Consider the following 8,255-nt stretch of genomic DNA (forward strand, 5'->3'; position numbering starts at 1 on the left):
CAACTGAGCCTGGTAAGCTTTGAAGAGATGCTCTTCTCTCCTGGCATGCACTCTAAAAGACAGAGGAGTAAGTGAAAGCCCTTGCAGACAGCAACCCTTCCTCTTCCTGCCTCCCTTCTTTGCCCCGGCCAGCCGTGCCCTCTCCAGAGCCGCGCGGCACCTTCCCTTTCTGGGATCCTGCCCTGGGCTGCGCTTCCCTCTTCCTTTTCTCCCTGCCCCATCTCTGGAGGGTTTGGTTAACCACAGGTCGGCAGCAGCACGGGCACTCCTCTGCACGGAGAAGAGGATGCCGCCACGTTTAAGTTTGGAAATTGCAGATTCTGTTCACACTTTGTGCAGGACAGCAGAGCTATCTGCATTGCAGAGCTGTAATTCAATTTTCAAGATTTACTGAAATTGATGATCTGTTTATACTGTGGCCTCAGTCCAAGGGTTGGTGCTGTTTGTGTGAGTGGAAATGTCTGAGAGAAAGTGAAATGGAAGAGTTGATTGTTATTAAATTGTCATAATGTCTCACCTCTGTCTTCCCCAGTGCTCCAGTCCTGCCCTTGCGCTGCATACCACATGCTTTGTTACCAATTTACTCTGTCAATTGAAGTTTGCGTGCAGGGTGATCAGAGTACTCTGGTCTGGAGGGATCTCTTGTTCATGCCAGAAACCTGCAAACAGGCTTTTAAATTGTCACTTTAATTTTACATATATCAACTGTTAAACTTACCCAGAGGCCACGTGAAGAGAATGAAACTTAGCAATAATGCGTTCACACTGTCATTTCTGTTGACAGTGTCAGAGCACTATTTGTTGAAGGTGAAATGCTCTTGTATTTCTCATACCATTGCTGATTTTGACTGTCTCCACAACTAGCAGCAGAGCACATCTGCGGGCCAGATAATTGCCCAGAAAGAGTTTGGTGTCTCCAGACTATTTCCCTATTGCCACTGCAGAAGAAGAGGGGCTGAGATAAAGAAGGGAAAGGCAAGAGATCGGGTAGATAAAAGAAGGTAATGTAGGCAGGAGAACCAAGGAAAGAGCTCAAAATGAAGCTGAGTGTCTACCAACAAAAAAATGATGGAAAGGAAAACAGCTTCAAGGGCTGTTTCCCACATCTGCAGCAGATGCCTGGGGAGGCTAGCGGTGTCCTCCACCAAATGACTTAGCTGGTTAGATGAGCATCTTTCAGGAATTCCATGCGTGCCTCTGAGCAGGGGATGAACTGGATGGCCTCCTGAGATCCTTCTTACTCCTAGGACTTCACGCTCTGTAGATTTACATGGATCCTTCTTACTCCTAGGACTTCACGCTCTGTAGATTTACATGGATTCAGTTTTGAACTGAGAAAAAGATCCTTCTTCCCAACTACTCAGATCTGGCCTGAGCTGCTCCCCCTAACCTGTGTTCTGGTAACTTTCTGGCAGGAAATAGCAAACTTAATTATATATGGGGAGAAACAGACATTGCTTTTTACAGTCGTCTTGCCTACAAATAAACTGACGTTCTTTTAATAACGTAATTAGAGTGGTACGAAACCCAATGTAGTTGTTGTTCCTTTCCTAGGAAAAAAGGTTTATTATGACTTGTCTGAAATCATTATAGAGTTTAGACTTAAAAAAAAACCAACTAGGCCTCTCTGAAATAAAAGCGTTTTGTACTACAGCAATTAAATCAGTGTCCAAATCACTGATGTTAAATTGGAATGTGGAAATAGCCTGGACGGAAGTTTGCTCAGATCTCGGCAATAATGTTATTTCAAATTCACGTGCATAAATTTAACCTGATATTCTGCAGTAAAACAATTACATTGTCTCATTTAATTTAACGAACCACAAAGTCGTTACTTCTTGCAATTAAAAAGGTGTATGGGACAAGCAGCTGATCTCCCAAGCACCCTGGCCGTACTTAAGAGAGAAATTTCTTTGACAGGAAACGATGTGAAACTCCTCAAAGCAGTTGCCCAAGCCATTAGGAAGTCTGACGTTAGAGGCTTCGAGTGATTAATGACTTTGGTGGGCTAACCATAGATTTGTTTGATATCAGACAGGCAGTCTGTGAAAAACACTAACGGTGTGTCATTAATTTCTCTGCAGCTCGTTCTATTAAAAACTGGCATGGCCAGCCGCTCTCAAATACCTGCTGTAAAGTGAGCCTGGTGCAGAATGTGTGTTTCTTTTTAAGTGGTAACAATCGGTTGCTATTGTAATCAGTTTGCTTCTGCCCTCAGTTGAGTTTTTTTTTGACAGCATTCAACAGCAAAGTTTAAGCCCAGTCAATGAAACATCAATATAAAAGCTATAGCACAGTGTAGACCTTTTAAGGAAATATGGGAGACCTTCATATGGTGGTGGAACACAAGAACATCAAGGTTTGGGCAAAATGGATATCGCAACTGGGCAAATACAAAAGAAGTTGTATATACTATTTCTAGTGTAGCCATGCACAAGGAAGTATCAGGCTCCTACTTTCCTTGGTTCCAGTACAAGACCGTGTGTCACTGCGGCATTTCCTAGCCCTGTGCTAGACGGCGGGGCTTTGCTGCAGGTGTCTCGGCAGTTAAGAGTTGGGGTATGTGGGTTTGCTACCTTGTTTTGTTTAGAAGTTTGTTCAAAATGAATGCTGTCACATTTTTCTGTAGGAGCTTCAAGGAAATCAGAGTAAATATTTCATGAGAAATAACAGGAAAGTTAAAAGATAGTACTTAAAAAGGAGAAGAGTTTGAGTGTTGCTCTTCCTTTGCGGAGTAATTGTCCTCGGAACATAACCACACAGGAGCAATGTTTCTACTGTCTTTTGATGCTACTTGAGGAAAAAAAACGTACACTCCAATGACAACCAAAGATATTTCTGGCTGACTAGACACAGATTTAATTCATGTGATTTGCTTGAATAGTATAATTATGATATTAATTTTCATCATGTTGCCTAAATACAAATCCAAGTGCCAGAAACAGAAGACTGAATTGGCAGCCAATGAAATACAGTTAGCACAGAGGAAATATCTCGGACTACAGTAATTTACAGATTATGAGAATGAGTGGGAGTGAAGCAGTAAGCGAAAAGGAAAATACAATCTATGAAGACGACAGGAAATCAAACTAAATACAAATTTCACTTCTATTGCATTTTACCAGCTATGCTTGCTTTTCCTCCAAGAAAAGATCATATTATATTAGCCCTGACTCCCTTAATGACAGGGAATTCAAATATTGCTGACCATTCTCTGGTGTAATGTCCAAAAAAATTCCTCAGTTGCTAAAAAAATCCTGCTGTTGTAGGTAAGTGGGGGCTGAAGACACCTGACGGCTCAGAACGGTCTTAAGACTGATGAACTGGTGAGAAGAATGCGGAGTCACGCAGAGGACGGATGGAAGTGTGTATGGCTGGAATAAAGAGGGGAAATACCCAAGCACTGATACAGCTTCTAAGAGTGGTGAGAACTTAGCTGTAAATTTTCAGACATCCAAGGACACAAAAGATTGGAGAATTAGCATTTTTGGCATTGAGGAAACTTCTGAAAATGTCATTCTTAGTCTCAGATTGATGAGGCAGTGAAATATTCATAAAACCTGTTTTCTTCCTTAGCTTTCCAGTTTATCAATGGCTATCAAATCTATATGTCTTATTTCTGGATGCATATAATCGTAACATGTACAAACATAACTAGGGATATGCAAACATATTGTAGCTGTGGGAATTCTTACCTAAAGATGAAAACACATCCATCTGACTTCATGGTTTTTAACTGTTAAAAAAAATCTAGCTAAGATTTGAAGATTATGCAGCAATCCTGTCGAGAGGCACAACTGGATGGCTTGCAGAGCAACCAGGACAAAACATGCTGCTCGTGAAAAACAGATTACAAAATTTAAGGAAGATATTGCAAATTAAATGCTGGTCTGTTACAGAGATAACACAGAAGGCAATAAAATAGTGAGTCACGGATATCTTGGTAGTTACTTTATTTTTGAAATGTTTAAACTTATGCTTGGATTAATTCCTATCATAGTAGAAAACTCAGATAAGTGAATAGGTTAGTATACCATTTTACAGTGCTTCAGAGCTCCTAAAGGAGCAAGAGGAATGTTCCTAAATGGATAGAACTGGCTGAACCTTGTTACTGGACAGGCTGTAAATATACAAAAAGCTGAATTTCTCACTGTGTTCTTCAAAGTCAGCAGTCAGGAGAAAGATTCTCTGAAGATTTTCTAACAGACACATTGAAAATCAATTTAAACTCTACAAGCTCCTCTATTTTTTTTTTTTCCGTGCTGTAAGATATGTTTCAGTTCCTTATGAAATTAGGTACTTGGTAGAATTTGGTCCACCAGATCCTTGTTTCATTAGAGGGGTTGATGGGTAGTCAGTTCAGAAATGTCTTGCTGAGTTTTTCTGGGTTTAATGTACTCTTCCTATGGTTTTGTAATTATATTTTAGAGCTACTATGAATCATTTGAGTTGTGAGTAATTAACCCCTCTGGAAATCTGACTCCAAAGGATGTCTCATGTTGAATAATCATAAAATGAGTCACTGAAATTAGACATATTGGGAATATTTTGAGTTGATCACCCAAAAATTGGGAGTCACTGTTCGAGCAGATAATGACTCAAAAGCCAAGTGTATCTGCTTCTCTGATCTGTGTCATGCAGGAAAATAAACAATATTTGAATTAATCCAGATGAGCATGGCACTCAAGGCAGAACAGCAAAGGCTATAGTTAAATCCTAGGATGGAAATTTTGCCAGACTGTAGCCCTTATTGGTGCTCCAAACTTAGCAATCATAAAGACTCTAACCCCAATGAATAGAGCATCCTCTGTTAAACCAGTTCTGTGCTGATGTAAAGTGTTACTTGAAGATGCACTTAGCTGTTCTTCTGCATCCATTTCCTCTTCAGCCTCCAACAACTAACTTATCTCTGTAAAACTACACACATATACAAACAAAACTTCCAACTTTCCATCTGAGGAATTACCTGCTTATTCAGCATTTATGGATTTTGAAAATCTGCAGAAGAAAAAAACACGCAGACTTTGCAAGATGTTTGACATTTATAATTATTGTAACTGCAAAACACAGCACATTATTTGTTCCAATAATAGGTCTCAGCAGCAATAAAGTGTATGCCTCTCCTCCAGGTTTCAGCTGTGGGAAGTATTTTGACAGTTGGATCCACAGTATGTAACTACATGTGGGCAGAGTTGTGTTTTCTTTATGCTGCTGAAGAGAGGCTTTCAAGTTTGCCACAAATCTCGGGTGTATGAGCACATTTTCCTACTAAAAGTCCGCTCTCCTTCACTTCAGAGGGAAGGAGGTGGTTGATATCCAGATTTGTACTTAGTTTTTTGGACCGGTTTGTGGTAACAGTTTTGGCGACCCAGATGGGACGCAGCTTCTGAGACTCGATGGACGCGGGAATCGAAGGACCTCCGGCCGGCGCCAAGATTTCTCGGGGAGACCTTGATCCCCGCTCCTCCAAGCTCACAAGCTAAGGTCCCGGGTAAGAAAATTTAAGGCATTCTTTAATTTATACCTGAGCTCAGAAAACTGTAACGTATCTGTAATGTATATGCCTACTTGTAGGTTCTGGTATCTGTCTGTAATCTGTCTGTGAAGCTCTGCCCGTCAGACTGAGGTGAAAGCAGGGTGGGAGCAAAGGATCCTTGAGGGGTTAAATCCTCTCCTGATAAGTCCTTTTAGGTGAAAGCCTTAAGGACAGCCAGGTTTAATTGGGGTTTGAATCCCCATCTGTTCTGATCTGTTTTGATTTTCTGGTATTGACTCGGTTTATGTCATTTGGTTACGAGTACGATAATTGTAATACTGAAAGTTGTTGATTTACTGTATAAGTGACACTAACAATATGGGAGGTGGACAGTCGGGAGGAATTTTAAAGAAATCTCCTTTAGGTTGTATTTTAGTACATTGGAAACAACTTGGTGGTGTTCCCGGCGGGAGTGTGCAGAAACAGGATTTGATTAAATATTGTAACCAGTGGTTGCCATTATATAAATTGGAAGATGGAGAGAAATGGCCTTATAATGGAACCCTGAATTATAACACCTTGTTGCAGTTAATGCTGGTTTTGAGGCGAGAAGGAAAGTGGGATGAAGTATTGTACGCAGATATGTTTTTCACTTTACGTTCACACCCTGAATGGCAGAAGTATTGCGGGATAAATTTGGCTCCCTCAGATCCTTTGGTGCTAGCTTTGGAAAAAGACAGCAAGAGCAATGGAAAAGGGAAAGGTTTGAAGAGATGTTGTTCTGCTTGTAGTATTGGACAGAGGTATTTAAAATTAGTTCAGGATAAGCCAGAGGATGACCTTGAAATGTTGGTAGCTCCCGGGTTGAGACAGAGATTGCAGAATGATATACCTGAGCCCCTTGAAGCGGGCGACTCTGAGAACAGCAAGAGAGGAGTGACTCCGGTAGCTGAGAGAACTTGTAGTCGGCAGGGAGCAGTGCTGCAAGCTCCATTGGGACAGGCTGTTGGAAATGAAGGACCGGTAATTGCGAGGGTGCTGTTTTCAATTGCTGATTTAAATAATTGGAAGCAGGCGGTGGGCAATTATAGAGATAATCCTGATAAGGTGGCTAAAGCCTTTGATACAATGATCAGAACTACAGACCCTGATTGGAAGGATACTGATGCTATTATGTCGGTATTGTTTGATAGCACAGAAAGTGAAATGATCTTTAGAACAGCAAGAACTCAAATAGAGGGACAAATTGCTACAGGACAATTGCAGGGTCGGTGGGAGCAACATTTACCTTCTACAGATCCGGATTGGGATCCTAATGACAGAACGGAAAGGGAATTAATGAAACTATACCAGAAACTGATTTTGTTCGGAGTTAGGAATGCTGTTCCCAAAGTGGTGAATTGGTCGAAATTGTATCAGATTAAGCAGAATAAGGAGGAGTCGCCGACTGAATTTTTAGATAGACTAAAAGAAACCGCACAAAAATATACCACTGTGGACCTGGAATTGGAAGAAGGGAAAAATCGGTTAGTGTCCCTCTTTATAGGACAGTCAACAGACGATATTCGGAGGAAGTTGCAAAAGTTGCAGGGCACAGATGCCAGAGACTTAGGGAAATTGTTGGAAGTTGCATGGATAGCTTTCAGAAATGGGGATCAGGTGAAAGAAAAATATGATGCTCGGTTGATAGCAGCTTTAGAAGGATTGCAAGAAAGTAGAGGAGGATTTCGAGGAGGTAGAAATGGAGTCCGAGGAACAGGACGAGTTAGAGGCACTTATTGTAGAAAGGAAGGACACTGGAAAGTGGGAAGTGGTTGAGTCTCCATCCCTGGAGGTATTTAAAGAATGGATAGATACGATGCTCGAAGACATGGTATAGATGGAGTTAGCAGTGACAGGTTAACGGTTGGACTCGATGATCTTAAGGGTCTTTTCCAACCTTGACGATTCTATGATTCTATGAAAGCGAATTGCCCTTCCCGACAGGGAATAGAAGGAGCCAATTCCGTTTTGACAACAATAAATGCAGTTAATGCTGAGGAATGAAGGGGAGCGGAGGAATCTTCCCCAGCAGAACCTCTGGTTAAACTACAGCTGGGAGAAGTTCAAACCGAAACAGAATTCCTGGTAGACACTGGAGCAGCTTATTCGGTTTTAAATGAAAAAGGTTTTGAGCTTAGTAATAAGAGAATCAAAGTTGTTGGTGCAACTGGTAATGCTGAAACTAGGCTATTCTTCAGGCCTTTAACATTTAAAATTGGAAAACAGTGGGTAACACATCAATTCCTGTATTTACCGGGGGCTCCAAAACCTTTGCTAGGGTGAGATTTATTAGAAAAATTGGAAGCGGAAATACGATTTAAAGATGGGGAGGTCGATGTGTTAATTCCTGAATCTAAACTTGTACAAGCGACTGTGTTCCTATTGCAGTAAGATAAAACTTTAGGAACCAGCATCCCAGTAGAAGTGGAAAATGCAGTGATACCCCTCGTATGGGCCAGAGAAGTCCCTGGTAAAGCGAAGAATGCTGAACTGGTAAAAATTGAACTCAAAGCAGGAGCATAATAATCTTGAAGCACTTCGCTAATATTAGCTGTTGGTGCATCCAAGAGTTTGAATTACAGCTGAATTTCTCTGGAATGTGTGTCCTACAGCACTGCACTGGGCTTGAAGAAGCCTCTGTTACAAATCTAGCTCAGTCATCAGTCAAAGCTTTTCAGGTCTCTGTCTCTGTTTCCCCTGTTAAATGGGGACAAGGGTAATGATAACTTTCTTCTGG

This window comes from Nipponia nippon, unplaced genomic scaffold (genome assembly GCF_047370975.1).
Source record: "Nipponia nippon isolate SJK-2023a ecotype South Korea unplaced genomic scaffold, ASM4737097v1 scaffold_3, whole genome shotgun sequence".
Lineage (NCBI taxonomy): Eukaryota > Metazoa > Chordata > Aves > Pelecaniformes > Threskiornithidae > Nipponia > Nipponia nippon.